Source organism: Canis lupus, chromosome X, assembly GCF_011100685.1.
Source record: "Canis lupus familiaris isolate Mischka breed German Shepherd chromosome X, alternate assembly UU_Cfam_GSD_1.0, whole genome shotgun sequence".
In the NCBI taxonomy this organism is placed as follows: domain Eukaryota; kingdom Metazoa; phylum Chordata; class Mammalia; order Carnivora; family Canidae; genus Canis; species Canis lupus.
Window position 1 is genome coordinate 34,704,492 of NC_049260.1, and position 16,072 is coordinate 34,720,563.

A 16,072-nucleotide genomic window follows, 5' to 3' on the forward strand; every position below is an offset into this window, starting at 1 on the left:
GGGCCGCCCGCCTGCGTGGCAAAATCCCAACCCCACGGATTAAGCCACTAGCAAAGGGCTGCAGGGCACATGAGTCTACACAGATGAACCCCAGGGGCTGCCCCTAACCATTTGAATCAGACCAAGAGGAGCCAGTGAGGGCATAACATGGACTCCTCTGCGCTGAGCCACGGGAGGCCAGGTTGGGGACAGATCTGCCACTGGGCCGAAGAGGGGCCCAGCCTGCAGCCTCGGCCAGGATCGGGGCAGGCTCGAGGCTCCAGGCCGAGCCCTGGGGAACTTGCAGCTTGCAGGCCTGGGACGCAGGGGGCGGCGGTGGGGAGAGGAGCCCACCATGACCGTGCCCGCCGCTGAGCCGGCTGAAGCACTGCGCGCTGCAGGTTTGCCCACCCGCATCCCAGGCCTGGGGAAACCTGGGAGGGTAGAGTACAGGGGATGAGAAAATGGGCACAATGTTTCCCCTCTCTGCTTTTCACCTGCCGTGGCCTGCAAAGCTGCCTGCAGAAAGCACAGCCATGAGTTTCTCATGAATGATTTTAAATGATTCCTGTTCTGTCCATGGGGGGAAATCACGTATTGAGAATCCAGCAAAAGCGGAGCCAACTGAGGACTGCCCCGGATGGTTGCTGAAAAGCAGACAGCGTGGCCACTGGCGTTCAAATTGCAAGGGGTCCTGGGAGAGAAACAGGCTCCCCGGGCCAAGGCCCGCACAAGCCCGAGGCGGTACCCTCTGAAAATTAGGCCACTGTGCACCCACTCTGCCCCTTGCTCGTTCGTTCGTTATGCAACGAGTAATCACTAAGCACTTGCAATATGTCACTCGCTGTTCTAGGCCGTGGAAAACTGTTGTGAGTAAAACAGATTTTTTAAAAATCCCTGTAGTCATGGAGCTTACGTTCTTGCAGGGGAGAAAGGTAGAAAACAAATAAATAAGCAAAACATGCGGCATGTTTTCTGGTGGGAAGCGGGAAGGAAAAAAACAGCGTAGGGAAGAGAATAGAGAACACGGGTAAGGGGCTGAGGACAGGGGGGAAGTTGATGCTTCAGCAAAGGCCTCGAGGAGGTATGAGAGGGCCCTATGTGGGTAAAGGAGAAAGAGCAGGCTGAGGGGACAGCCAGTGCAAAGATCCTGAGGTGGAGATGGCCCAGTGTATTCCAGGAACTGCGAAGAGGCTAGTGTGGCCAAAGAAAAGGAGAGGAGGTAACAGGCCAGGTGCTCAGAGAAGTCGGGTCAGGGCCTTCCTACCACCCTCAACTTTTACTCAAGTGACATAGGAAGGCTCTGGAGGATTCTAAGCTAAAAGCACCAGAAGCTGACTCGGGTTTTAGGGGACCCCACTGGCTGTTGTTTTTAGAGCAAACTGTGGAGGGGTGAGGGCAGAAGGGGAGCACACCCATGAAGAGGTTACATGATCCATATCCGGACACCGAGAACCACAAATGTACCACTAAATATTATTTCAGTAGGAAGTGTTTTCACCTTCGTCACCAGTATGTGGCAAAACCCACCTTTTCCATTATTCCCACTTCAAAGATAAAGAAACAGAGAAGTTAAGTGACTCACTCTGAATTTGCCACGTTTGTAAACTCTTTGACCAGGAAAAATCTGGCACAGATTTCCCCAGGAGCCCTACCCAGATTAAAACCAAATTTATCAGGACGCCTGAGTGGCTCAGTGGTTGAGTGTCTGCTTTTGGCCTAGGGCGTGATCCCGGGGTCCTGGGATTAAGTCGCACATCAGGCTGCCCCCAGGGAGCCTGCTTCTCCCTCTGCCTGTGTCTCTGCCTCTCTGTGTGTCCCTCATGAATAAATAAAATCTTAAAAAAAAAAAAAAAAAGAGGGCAGCCCGGGTGGCTCAGTGGTTTAGCGCCTGCCTTCGGCCCAGGGTGTAATCCTAGAGTCCCGGGATCGAGTCCCACATCGGGCTCCCTGAACGGAGCCTGCTTCTCCCTCTGCCTGTGTCTCTGCCTCTCTCTCTCTGTGTCTCTCATGAATGAATAAATAAATAAATAATCTTTAAAAAGAAAAAAAAGAAAGAAAGAAATTCACTTCTCTCATCACCAGGCCAATGATCAAGTTGGGAAGAAGAGGACCACCTGCTGCCACCCCAGCACCGCTGGCTGCGGGATCGGCTCAGGTCACCCACGGCCTCATCAGAGGCATGTGATCCTGGGGTCCTAGGATCCTGCTTCTCCCTCTGCCTGTGTCTCTGCCTCTCTCTCTGTGTGTCTCTCATGAATATACAAATAAAATCTTTAAAAAAAATTTATCTGACACTCTATCTCCTGCTCTCTCCTTCCTCTGGGTAAAACCAAAAACTGGACAAAAAGCCCTGTGTCTACTAGTCTTTGCTTGATGCCTGATTCCTTCTGGGACTTCTCATGCTTCTGGTCTTTTCCTTGGGAGGAAAAGTGGCATGAGTCCAGGGTTGAGGAGTCAGATGGCCTGGCTCAGCTGAACCTCGGGCTCTGACACCCAGCCGTGGGTAGGGCAGTTTCCAGAAACACAAATCTGGATTTATCTCCTCCTGCCATAGGTTCTTTCCCCCTCCGTGACCCAGACAGTGGCCAGACCTTGGCGTCCCCAGCCTTTGGGCTTTTGTGGGCAGGGTCACGGCTGAAGTTGCCAGGCACCCAGGAGCCAACCCCTCCCAGGCTTTTGTTTTCAACTGCAGCCGAAGCTGCAAAAGGATTATATGGGATCAGCCGTTCCCGGAGCCTGTTTTGTATACCACTGGAGGTACACAGACTCGTATTTTTTTTTTAAATAATTATGGTTATGTATTTTGATGTGCTGGGAAAAAGAGAACTGGTACAATCAACCCATGACTTCATGAATATTACTGCTCAGGGGGAGGCTAAAGTATTTTGGGTGGTTTGGTTTGGTCTTTTTAAAAAGAAAAGATGATCTAAATTAAAAATACGGTGTTACTAAGAACATAAGCAGCACAAAATACAGCAACTGTCACGGAGGAGGTACAGAATAATGCTGTAATAGGCTGTCTTGGATGGGGAGGGGATGAAGGGACGCGCTTCCCCCTCACCCTTCCAGCAATCTAAAAGGGTTTTACAAAAATATACCCTTTTGATATAATGGGAGAACAGGCATACTGTAGAACATTAGAACCTACAGACCATCAGAGAGGTTAAAATCAAAACCTCACACTCTCACCTCCCCGATATCACTACCATTAACACCTAAGTGCACGTCTGTCTTAGTTGTCTACGGCTGTGTAGCAAATTACCACAACTTTGGCAGCTTAAAATACCATCCATTTACTACCTGTCACTGCTGCAGGTCAGAAGTCCGGGTAGATTGCTCTGAGCCTCAGAAGGCCAAAGTCAGGGTGTCAGCCAGGCTGGACTTTTATTTGCAGAGGTCTGGGGGAAGAATCCACTTTCGAGTTCGTCCAGGTCATCACCAGAATTCAGGTCTTTTCGGCAGCATGATTGAGGGCCTCCCTCTTGCCTTTCTGGCTGTCCTCTGGTTCTTGCACACCTTCAAGCCAGAAAGAGCCCATCTGAGCCCTTCTCATGCTTCAAATCTCTCTGACTTCTCCTTCTGCCTGCCAGAGAGAATGCTCTGCTCTTAAACAGCTCTTGTGATTAGGTCAGGCCCACCGGGATAATCCTGGGCCTGGGGTCAACTGTGCCTTATCCCACCACACAATCACGGCAGTGAAATCTCCTTACTTGCACAGGTGCCGGGACCAGGGTATGGGTTCTGCCCACCACCGTATCTGTCTACATTTTTCTCTGCACGAGTATATTTGTAAAGACATATTTGTAAGGAGCCTGGGTGGCTCAGTCGGTTAAGCATCCGACTCTTGGTTTCAGCTCAAGATTCTCTTTCTTTCTTTCTTTCTCTTTCTTTCTTTCTTTCTTTCTCTCTCTCTCTCTCTCTCTCTCTCCCTCTCTCTCCCTCTCTCTCCCCCTCTCTGCCCTTTCCCTTGTTCTCTCCCTCTACCTTTCCACTTCAGTAAATATTCATCTCAGCTAATACCCAGAACATATTCAGAGCTTCTCAATGGACCCCAAAATGTTTTTGCAAACCAGTATCCAATCCAATTTGGATTGCATCTGGTTATGTCACTTAAGTCTTTTTCTGTCTGGCCAGGTCCTCTTTTATTTTTTATTTTTAAGATTTTATTTATTTATTTGAAAGATCGAGAGAGAGAACATAAGCACAGAGAGGGAGAAGCGGACTCTTCGCTGAACAGAGCCCAATGCAGGGCTCAATCCCAGGACCTGAGTTGATCATGACCTGAGTTGAAGGCAGATGCTTAAAAGACTGAGCCACCCAGGCGCCCCAGGCCAGTTCCTTTTTTAAATGAACTTAATGCTCCAAAGAGAATAAGAGAGGTTGTTCTGCAAAATGTCCCACCTTCTAGATATATCAGGAGGTTCCTTGTGATGCCATTTAGCTTGTTTGTCTATCCCCTGTATTTGCTCCCCATTGGAAGTCACACACTCGTGTGGTGGCAAATGTTTAACACCTGGGGCGTCGGCCAATCTCTGTGGTATAAATACTTCCCCCCTGGCTGCTTTCAAGCTACCAATGTGACATCCCTGAATTCAGAGTTAGAAAGAGATGCACACCATCTGCCAGCTCAAACCAGTTCCAGCAGCCACTGCTTGATGGATGGGATAAGGTTTTTGGAGGGGAAGAGGGAAGCAGGCTATCTGGAGAAAGACTTGAAGAGCTCCCCCACTCCCATCCCCCAAGACTGTGGAGGGGGCAGCATGATATGTGCTCCAGGAGTGGAAGTGACTGGCAGCCTCTTACCTCTAAGAGGAATGTCGGGGCGGTGGGAGGTGGGAGTGAAGTGAACCACACAAGCTGCGGCCTCAGAAGCCATGGCCAGGACCCCCGCCCTGTGGAGCAGGGCCAAGAAGCAAGCATGGCAGGTAAATCCCCCAGCGCCCTGGCTCCTTGGGTGGGCTGCTCTCTGCTGATGGCCACAGATCCCCAGCGGGACTGAGCTCCAGCTGCCCACAGCTTAACTTGCTTGGTAACCATGCCTTTATTGGTTTTTATTTCCTTCCCTTTCATGGCTCATCTCCATACCCCTCTACTGGGGCTTCCTGGGGACTACCACCCGCATAAAGGGCTGGCCCTCAAACTCCTGTGTCAGGGCATGCTTCCGGGATCGGAGCTGAGACAGAAGGCAGAAGGGGATTGGAACTGGTGTGAAGCTATTTCGAGGTTTTACACTTTTTACAAAGGCACGTACTCCTTTATTCTTAATGCAATTAAAAATCTATTTTAAATAATAAATTTTTAAGAGCAAAAACTATAGCTAGAAGCCACAGGAGACTCACAGAGAGAGACCACCGTTTAGCCACCTATGTGCTCACCCTGACTCGAGAACCCACTGTCCCCCTGGCCCTGATACCTCTCCCCGCACACCCCAAGACAGCACAACACCAGGTGATAATTTTAAGAGGAGCTCACATTTGTTGAGCAGATACCGTGCAGAGTGCTTTGCACAGATTATCTGTTTTACATACTTAGAGCACATGTATTTATCTCCCCTCCCTCCCAAGCTCCCTTTAATATAATCGCGAAGGAACAAAAACGGTATAAACCCACAATAAGGAAGGGGGGGCAGGGTGTCGCCAGATGAGGGATTTCAACACATTTCTGGAAGACAGAGAGCAGAAGGAAGGGTGGTGACAGGTGACACAGAGCAGAGAGAGCCCCAGCTGGAATCCTCCCAGGCAGGGAAGCAAAAGGAAGAGGCTCCAGGCTGAGCCTATGGGGGTCCCCAAGGGCAGGAGTAGGAACTAGGACTGGAAACAGGATGGACTGAGGGTCCACAGGCAGACCTGCTGTCACACGCTACCTCCCCCCCGCCGCCGCCCACCACCACCACCACACCACCACCACCGTCCCCGCCTTCGGGGGTAGGACAGCCATGAGCAAACTTCCTGGTTCCTTAGAGTTGACATTGGTATTCATGCCACAGCAGGAAAGACTTTCTTCCAAAGAAAGGGGACACATTTTCTGAGGAGAACTGGAGTGGCTCATGTGCACATAAGGGGATTGGACGAAAGCCCCCCACAATCCATCATCTGGGAGACCCCAGCTCCCCACAGGCTCACCTAAGTGGAGTTCCCCAACCACCAATCCCCAACCTAGGCAACGCCACACTTCTGGTCCACGTTCCTCCTGCTACACAGGGAGAGACGCCCTCCCCGGCTGTTCGTCTGAGGAAAGCCTGCAACTTCAAAGACAAAGACAGGGAAGAACATGAGGCAGACTGATCCTGGAGGAAACAGATAATTTGGTAAACAGGGGAGAATTTAAAGGAAGATGAGCAAGAGGAGGCGGGGGGTGGGGAGCAGGAGGAAGAGGAGAGGGAGAAGGAAAGCTTTACCCTCAGATGTGAGAAGCTATTGCATCCACAAAGCAAGCCTAACAATCAGAGAAGGTAAGAACCCTTGGAAATTTAAAATACTGGGACAGGGGCACCTGGGTGGCTCAGTCGGTTGGGTGTCTGCTCAGATCATGATCTCGGGGTCCCGGGATCGAGCCCCATGTCGGGCTCCCTGCTCAGCGGGGAGTCTGCTTCTCCCTCTCCCCCTGCTCCTCCCCACTGCACATTCTCTCTCTCTCTCAAATAAATAAAATCTAAAATCTAAAATAAAATAGGGGGACAGAGTGAGAGAACTTGATTGATGGCCTGAAAGAAAAAAATCAAGAGATTATTCCAGAACACAGAGCACGATGAAAGAAAGCGTGAGAGAAGGTAAGAGACATACACAATTGTCCGGGAGGTGCAACACGGGAGGACTAGCGGGGTCTTCAGAAAGAAAGCCTAGCGAAGACGAGGGAAAGAGCCTGCAAACCATCCCAATCCTTGTGGCTGAGGACGGTGCTGCAAGAGGCAGCCTCTGTGGGACTGGCTATGTAAGCCAGGTTGCTTTTATGTTTTGTGGCCTCTGGGTCAATGTCCCTCGGACCTCCCTTAGTGTTTAGAAGTCTCAAGAGGAGCCAGGCTGGAGAGAGCGTTCTCCATGCAGGGGCCCCAAGCGTAACCTGGGGAGGGGGCAACACTGGTTGGTGGTATCAGTGGATCTCAGAGTGAGGATCCCCCAGAGGAAGGGGGCTCTGGGGGGCCCAAGGTCAGAGCTGCTCACTTCTTATCCTGCGAAGACTCTTTCCAGAGCTAGATCCTACAAGCCCTTGGTTTTGTTTGGAAAAGGACGGGCTTATCTTGTGGATGGGGAGGTCAACTTGTCCAACATGTCTTATATCCAGAGGCTGACACAAACATCAGTCGATGGATCTGATGGGAGCTGATGGGGACAGAAGCATAAAAGATGTTTCAACAGATATTTTTGAGACCAGAATGGGATGCCCGGCAAAGGAGTGAGCCTGCTGCCGCTGGGGGTATTTAAGTTGAACCCAGACAAACATCTGTCAGGAGAACTATAAAAGGAATTGGAACCCTAGAACAGGTAAATTCATAGAGATAGAAAGTAGAACAAAGGTTACCAGGAGGCGGGGGCGGGGGGGATGAGGAGTGGCGCTTAATGGATGTGGCTTCTCTTTAGGATGATGGAAAAGTTCTAGAAACAGACAGTGGGGGGCGGGCACCTGGGTGGTTCAGTGGTTGAGCATCTGCTTTCAGCTCAGGTCGTGATCCCGGGGTCCTGGGATCGACTCCCACATTGGGCTCCCCACGGGGAGCCTGCTTCACCCTCTGCCCATGTCTCTGCCTCTCTTTCTGTGTCTCTCATGAATAGATAAATAAAATCTTTAAAACAAAAAAAGGAAAGAAACAGACAGTGGTGATGTTGACACAACATTGTCAATCTACTAATGCCAGTGAACTGTACACTTAAATATAGTTAAAATGGTAAATTTTATGTTATATGTACTTTACCACAATTTATTAAAAAATTTTAAAAAGGAAATCAGAGCCCACATACACTGCCAGTGGGGATATGGATGGTGCAACCACTGTGGAGAACAGTCTGGCAGTTTCTCAATAAAGTTAAACATAGAGTTACCATATGACCCAGCAATCCTGCTCCTAGGTATACAGCCTAGAGAAATGAAAACATATGTCCACAAATGTTCAGAGCAGCACTATTCACAATAGTTAAAAGGTGGAAACAAGCCAAATGGCCACCAACTGAGGAATGGATGAACAAAATGTGGTGAATCTACACAGTGGAATATTATTTGGCTATAAAAAGAAAGGAAGAACTGACACACAACGGAGAAACCCTGGAAACATCATACAACGTAAAAGAAGCCAGTCACAAAAGACATACACTGCATGATTTTGTGTGTATGAAATCTCCAGAACAGGCACGTCTATAGAAACGGAAAGTAGATGAGCGCTTGCCTGGGACCGGGGAGTGGTTAGAGGGAGATGGGGAGTGACTGCTAATGGATATGGGGTTTCTTTGGGGGATGATAAAAAGTGATGATGGTTGCATTTCTGTGTGAATGTACTAAAAATCACTGAATTGTACACTTTAAATGGGTGGATTGTATGGCATGTGAATTATCTCTCAATAAAGCTTTTTTAGAAAAAAAAAAAGGAATAGAGGCAGGGTGCCTGGGTGGCTCAGTGGGTCAAGCACCCAGCTCTTGGTTTCAGCCCAGGTCATGGAATCAAGCCCCGAATCAGGCTCCACACTCAGCAGGGAGTCTGCTTGAGGTTCTCTCTCTCTGCCTCTCCCCCTGCCCTCTCTCAAATACATAAATAAATCTTAAAAAAAAAAAAAAAAAAAAAAAGAGGGATTCCCAAGATGGGAACTGAGCTGGAACTGGGGCTGGATGACCTCCTTCCACTCCGAGGCTGGGTGATTTCTATTCCAAGGGTTTGGCGATCTTCAGCCACCTGCCCCCTTGAGGTCCGGCCCCAGGAGGGCTTTCTCAGCAGCTCCGGCACACACTCCCTCATCACGGTGCCTGCTAGTGGCTGAGTCAGAAGCTTCGGGCAGCCCCAAGCAGGCACCTCCTGCATCACGCTGTCAGCCTGGCCCCCTGGGTTGGTTTGTTTTTCCAGGGCATAAACGTATTTTATGGAGAAATAAAATGCACAATAATAAAAAGGGGGAGGGGAGTGTTTCCACAGGCTCACATTTTATCCAAAGGGGCCGTGATTTGGCATCCCTGGCTCGAATATGAAATTATTACACAGGAATTGACTCTCGGTATCTCCCATGCTCCCTGGGATGATTGCTTCTATAACTTATGGAGACAGCTGAGCGTTTGTATTCAAGTGATCACATAAATTAATATCCATATGTGGAAATGCTGTGCTGGGAGCAGACCCGGTTTAAGAATGCTTGCCTTGTAATGATCCTTGCCCCTGAAGGAGAATACCCATCCCGGGCTCCTGGTGAAGGTCTGGTTCACAAGGGTTTGAAGTGAAAGACGGCATGCAAAATGCTCCCCCTCTAAAGCGGTGCAGAACTGTGTGCTGTGTTCAGTCGTGATGTCATCCGAGGGAATGAAGGGAACGGCTTTTTTGGAAAAAAAAAAATGTAAAAATAAATAAATCCAAAAGCATGTGCCTTAAAATGTAATGTTTTGCTCCTCGGGGATGGGTTTAGCCCAAAGTTCTAATTATACGTGTGGCAGTAAAGGCCTCCCAGCTTCGTGCTTGCCAAACGCTTTGATTTTGCTACGTGACAGGAGACAAAATTATTCCTTTCTCCTTAAGAGATTGCCAACACCATGCCAAAGGAGAGACGGGGGCGGTGGCAGCTCCCGCAGGAATTAATGATGGGCTTTCTAAGGGCAGGGCAGGGGGCCGGGGAGTCAAGAATCCAGATCCTGCCTTCGGACCACAGACTACGGACCATGTAGGTGAAGCCACAGGCCATGACCAGGCAAGATGCCCCCTGTGGGGTGCCTAGGGAGCCAGGGGGCGCATAGTGCCCCGCACAGGTTGGGTACCCCCAAAAAGCTTTGCTGAATGACGATACAGGAGAATAACAGAGGCATGCAAAACTCCTTCCCCCCCCTCCAGCCCCCGACTCGTTCATTCAGTGGGTTCCTGGAGTCCTGGTCATGTTGGCAAAGCCCCACACCTAGGATGAAGGGGAGACAGCCAGCAGAGCCCTCTCACGTGGTACACCTCTAATTCCATTTCATTCATTCCGGAGCTTTTCAATACTGGGTACATTTATAACCTTTTCCGGTGGTGAATGACAGTCGTGCGCTCCGTGGAAAAGGATAGAGAGGGACGGCCCCCTGCAGATCCGGTCACTACCCCCCCACACCCCAGCCTTCTCACCATGGACCCTCCCCTGTCCTAGTGGCAGCCCCCAGCCTCACACTGGACTTGCTGAACTTAAAAACTAAGTGCTTTAAGGCTTCTTGTCTGTATTAAGAGCTGGGGGTGCCTGGGTGGCTCAGATGGTTAAGTGTCTGATTTCTGCTCAGATCATGATCTCGGGGTCCGGGAATCAAGCCCTGCCTGGGGCTCCCTGCTCAGCGGGAAGTCTGCTTCTCCCTCTCCCTCTGCCCCTCTCCCGCCCACCCCACTCATGCACTCTCTCTTTCAAATAAATTTTAAAAATCTTTAAAAGAAAAAGTGCTAAATAAACATGGGATAGTTCAACTCCCTCATTCCTATACACACACACACACACACACACACACACACAAAACACAAGTTGTTTCTCCTATATCCACCCCCACCACACTCCCAAACTCCCGTTTTGCCTTTACAAGAACAGCAGACTTTTAAGAAACCTTGAGAAAGATGCTTCTAAGGTTTTGATGGCGTGGACGGATGTGTCCCTCAGCAGCAGTGATGTGCTGGTAAACATTTAACAATGGACTCTCTCCTGGGTGGGGAAAGCCTGTCTGTCGTGTTTGCCCATTTGCGTGGTGTAAATTCTCCCACCGTGGCCGATTTCAAGCTCTCGACTTGACATCGCCTCCGACTGCAGAGTTGGGAAGAGATGGGTATAATTGGTTCTCCTCGGCTGGTGAGCGCTGGCTTCTGGAGCCACCTTCAGAAGCAAGCCTCGAATGAGTTAACTGGGAAAGCATAGGGGGACATGGGAACGTCTTGGTCAGCTGGCAGAGGGCCAAGTCTCTCCCTTGTACCGTGCGGGCACTGAGACTCTGGAATACACTGGCTCCTCTCTAGACTCAGTTCCCAGGAGGGGCAGTGAGAAGAACCCAGAAACATTCCAGCAAAATCTCAGCTATTCCCCTCATCTAGAGAAGATCCCTGGCTTCTCTCTCTCTCTCTGAGAGAAAAGACTCCCCACTCCAGAAGCTTCACTGTCATTTCTTTTCAAAGGTTATGCCTTCCCACAGTCCAATATTTCATACTAAGAAAATGGGAATCAAGATTATTCCCCACTAAGGATGAACGGGTGCAATGACAGAGAAATCACAGAGGGGGGAAATTGATTGGCAATGTCTACGGCAGATTCCATGTCCTTACCTGTACCTGGATGAGTCCGCCGCTTCAGCCCGATTGGATTTATTTCAGAGCAGCGTGCAGTTGTTATAGGAGCACTTCACGCGCAAACCATGAAGGATGCACTGCAGGTTCTGACGCCAGCTCCCAGCTCTTCCTCGCTGAGGACCCGGCGCGATCCCCCATGCAGTTTGGCTTCCTCCTGGATCTTTTTGGACCGTCCCAAGAGGTCAGGTCCACCCCTCTGGCTTCAAGGCCTTCGTAGCTGGGATCTTGATCTTTGCTTATGCACTGCAGCCCACTGTGCTACTGCTCAGCAAATACTCCCTCCTCCCTTCCCCCTCAGACCCCCCCAGCCCCCCCGCACCCCCTGCAGGGGCAGAGTATGCTCCCGCCCTGCTAACCTTGGTTTCAGCAAAGCCATTCACTTCAGTCAATGGAGTATCAGTCAACATGATACAATCAGAGGCTTTAAATATGATTCCTTGTTTTCGCCTGACCCCCTCCACCGAACCCCTGCCATCACTGTGAGAAGGACATGCCTCCAGGTAGCTATTGTGGCTTCAATGTGGGACCCCGGAATGAGAGATGCATGGAGCTGACCTCAATCCTACCCCTAGCCTGGAGCAGAGAAGCCACAACCAGCCATGGGTAAGAAATAAGTGTTTGTGGTAAGCCACGGGGATTTGGGGGTCATTTGTTATGCAGCTGGGTGGTAGCAATGGGGATTACATCCATTCCAGGTTCTGTTTAAATGTAGAGCCTCGGGGGCACCTGGGTGGCTCAGTGGTTGAGCATCTGCCTTTGGCTCAGGTCGTGATCCCAGGGTCCTGGGATCCAGTCCCACATCAGGCTCCCCACAGGGAGCCTGCTTCTCCCTCCGCCTATGTCTCTGCCTCTCTGTGTGTGTGTGTCTCTCATGAATAAATAAAAATAAAATCTTAAAAAATATAGAGATAGGGATCCCTGGGTGGCGCAGCGGTTTAGCGCCTGCCTTTGGCCCAGGGCGCGATCCTGGAGACCCGGGATCGAATCCCACATCGGGCTCCCGGTGCATGGAGCCTGCTTCTCCCTCTGCCTGTGTCTCTGCCTCTCTCTCTCTCTCTCTCTGTGTGACTATCATAAATAAATAAATAAATAAATAATTTAAAAAAAATATATAGAGATAGAGCTTCGATCAACCTGTTAATACAGGAAACTTGGCTTTGCACCAATATGGTGTCAGAAACTTTTCTTGCAAACCCACTTCCAAGCACACCAGTACTCAAAGGGAGCATGGGTCCCTTTGCCCACCTATGACCACACACATATGCCTTCCTGAAGTAGCAGTGGAATCAGATTTACTCTTTTGCTCTGAGGACGAGTTATTTGCTAAATACCTCCTGTATACCAGACACTGGGTGTCAGGTACCTGAAACCCATCTTCAAGAAGGTGATAGTGACACTTGGGAATGCAGGTACATAAAAGGGATAACCTGTGAAAGTCTAAGTGAATGACACAGATATGGAGGACAGGGAGTTCAAGAGGGAAGCACCCTCGCTTTTAAGATTCAGGTGTGAAGCAGCGGGAACCAAGAAAGGTCTCCCAGAAAAAGAAGAAACCGAGATAAATCTTAAAGAAAGAGCTGGTCTCAGATGCAGGCTACGGCCCATCATTCTGGGCAGCCAACAATGAGTTCAAGTGCACCCATGAAAGATGTGAGGGACACTGCACAAATCAGAGCAGTCAGGGGGGTGGGGAGAAGAGTGGTAAACTGAGTCAGCTTATGGTCAAAAGATTTCAAATTCTCACTCTGACATGAAGATTACTTATAGCTACAATAATCAAGACAGTATCATACTGTTGGATGGACAGGCGCACAGATCCACAGGGAAGAATGCAGAACCCCCAAAATAGACCCACACTTTTCTTGTGTAGTACTTTTCCTTATTTTTACATCAATGTCCTTGTCATTTCCTACTAAGTTCACCTTACCTTCTTATAGATATATTCAATGAATACGTGCCTATTTTCTTCCAGTTCTGTGCTTGCTGTTGCTGAGATATTTCTGCTTTGATTTTGTTTGTTTGTTTTTATTTTTTTAAAGATTTCATTTACTTATTTAGAGAGAGAGAGCACAAGTACAAGCATGAACATGAGCAGTGGGTGGGGGAGGGGCAGAGGAAGAGGGAGAGAGAATCTTTTTTTTTTAAGATTTTATGTATTTATTCATGAGAGACACAGAGAGAGAGAGAGAGAGAGAGAGAGAGAGGCAGAGACACAGGCAGAGGGAGAAGCAGGCTCCATGCAGGGAGCCCAATGCAGGACTCGATCCCAGGACTCCAGGATTACACCCTGGGCCGAAGGCAGGCGCTAAACTGCTGCGCCACCCAGGGATCCCTGGGAGAATCTTTTTTTTTTTTTTTATTCCTAAGAGACACAGAGAGAAGCAGAGACACAGAGAGAGAAGCAGGATCCTCACAGGGAGCCCAATGCAGGACTCGATCCCCAGACCGGCATCACGCCCTGAGTCAAAGGCAGACACCCAACCACTGAGCCACCCAGGCATCCCGGGAGATAGAATCCTAAGCAGACTCTGCACTGAGTGTGGAGCCTGACTCGGGGCTTGATCTCACAACACTGAGATCATGACCTGAGACAGAACCAAGAGTCGGGTGCTTAAACCACTGAGCCATCCAGGCACTCCTTCTACTTTGCTTTATTTTTTTTTTCTACTTTGCTTTAATAGTTAACTCTGACCCATCCAGAATTTTAGGAGTGGGGTGGGGGTGGGAGGAGGACAGAGTCTAGTGTGAGATACAAATCCAAATCCCAATTAGTCCTCTATACCAATAAATTGTACTTGTGGCATTTATTAAATAATTATTCCTTTCTCTGTTACTTGGTTATTTTGGTTTGTCATGGATTGTTATCATAGCGTTTTTCGTCTCTTCTAGAATCATTCCTATTTGGTGGATCCGTTCTCTGTTTTAGAGCCAATTACACAGGATCTTGGTTATCACAGCAGTATATTCACCCCTTGACATCTGTAGGGAATAAAGAAAAAAGGACTCGGGGATCTATTTTGTGGGTAAGAAGAACCATTAGCAATTTTCAAGCATAACAAAGCAGACTTCCTATATTTGGGGTTAATCAGAGGGAGGCGTGTGAAATGTAGAAGGAGAGGTCCTTCTGAAGGTCAGGAGACTGGATGGCAGTCTTAGATGATAAGGCCTCAATACAGGTAGAGACAAGGGGAAAAGACACAAAGCCACATTTCTAAAATCAGAATACGTTAGCTATATAAAATCTTCTAAAGCATGTACTCACAAATATTCATTCTACAAATGAGGAAACTAAGGCCCAGAGAGGTGAAGTCACTTGCCCAGGAATATACTGTGAGTTAGAGCAGAGCTAGGATCGGAGCCCAGGTATATCAAGTAGGAATGCTACAAGTAACAGAAATCCTAGGATGCCTGGCATGCTCAGACCGTAGAGCATGTGACCTAATCTCAGGGCTGTGAGTTCAAGTACCACATTGGGCATGGAGCCTACTTAAAAAAAGAAAAAAAGAAATCCTATGAACAGTGGTTGAGTAAGCGGTTTATTTTTCTCTTGTATGAAAAATCCAAAGAAACATTCAGAATTCAGGGCTCAGTCATCTACTTAAGTCATCACAAAACTCTCTATATTCCTGTGCTGTTGTCCACTGCTTGTGGGGTTCATCCTTATGATCCCAAGCTGGCTGCTGCACCTCCAGGCACAGCATCTGTATCCCAGGCAGGGAAAAGAGACAAGGATTAAAGGTCTTCTCTGTTCAGGGTTTTACCTATTTGGGAAGGGAAACCCTTCCCAGAGATTTCTGCTTACCTCTCATTGGCCAGAACTTGGCTACCACTCGCTCTAAAGTAGCCTAGCGATTTGAGAATCTCACTATCTAGCCTCTATGGTAGAGAATGAGAAAGCAGAAGGGAGTTGGAATGGGTGTGAGTGAGACTAACTACCGTATTTGCCTGATACCAAATCTCTTATCTCCTGGTCCAGGCCTCTTGGCATTTTACACTGCGACAGGACAGGGCTGGCGATGCTGCGATTGGGGGTGAGAGGGCCACACTAGTTTATCTAGGCCAGTGCCAGAGAAGATGGCTACCTCTTTCCCAGATATTGATAAGGCTTCAATGAAAGACTTGAGGCCCTAGAAGCTGCTCAAAAGAAGGGAGACAAAGTATCGATGTCTGGTGAACAAGGAGAAGGAAGGGATGTAATTCACACCACAACAAACTAACAATTACCAGGCACTTACAACTCTGTGCTAGGCACTGTCTCCAGACCCAGGCCTGGGAAGTGTCTTTATAGCAGAATATAGAAGATCAGATTAAAGGAATGGATGGGAGTCAAGAAAATGTCCTTGGAATGAGGGCAAGAAAACAAAACAGAAAACCAAACGAAAGGAAGTTAATCTTGGGAGGACGGCTTAGGAGGGGTTTGAGAGCAAAGCGTGAAATCCTGAACAGTCTCTGCCAGAAATAAAAGCAAACATTCTCCCCTGGCACCAACCACAATGAAGATGCCCCAGCATACAAGGTTTACTTCTGGATGGGTCCTTGGAAACATCTAGAGGCCAGAGAAAGAAAACTAAAAGGGTGACAAAACTCGTTGGGCCAAGCACCGTGGAAGGAGAGATC

The 16,072-nt window shown here is 48.9% G+C and overlaps 1 long non-coding RNA gene across 4 annotated transcripts; it reads left to right on the plus strand.

Moving 5' to 3' along the window:
* Positions 1-4,569: 4,569 nt before the first annotated feature.
* LOC119868190 lies at positions 4,570-8,498 on the plus strand. Of its 4 annotated transcripts, none has more exons than XR_005385948.1 (3): positions 4,570-4,907; positions 5,109-7,463; positions 8,046-8,498. It is a non-coding gene; the product is annotated as an uncharacterized LOC119868190 (long non-coding RNA). The 4 variants fall into 4 exon arrangements; XR_005385949.1 differs by having other exon boundaries at positions 5,109-6,751; positions 7,264-8,498; XR_005385947.1 differs by having other exon boundaries at positions 5,109-6,433; positions 6,655-8,498.
* The last annotated feature ends 7,574 nt before the right edge of the window (positions 8,499-16,072 follow it).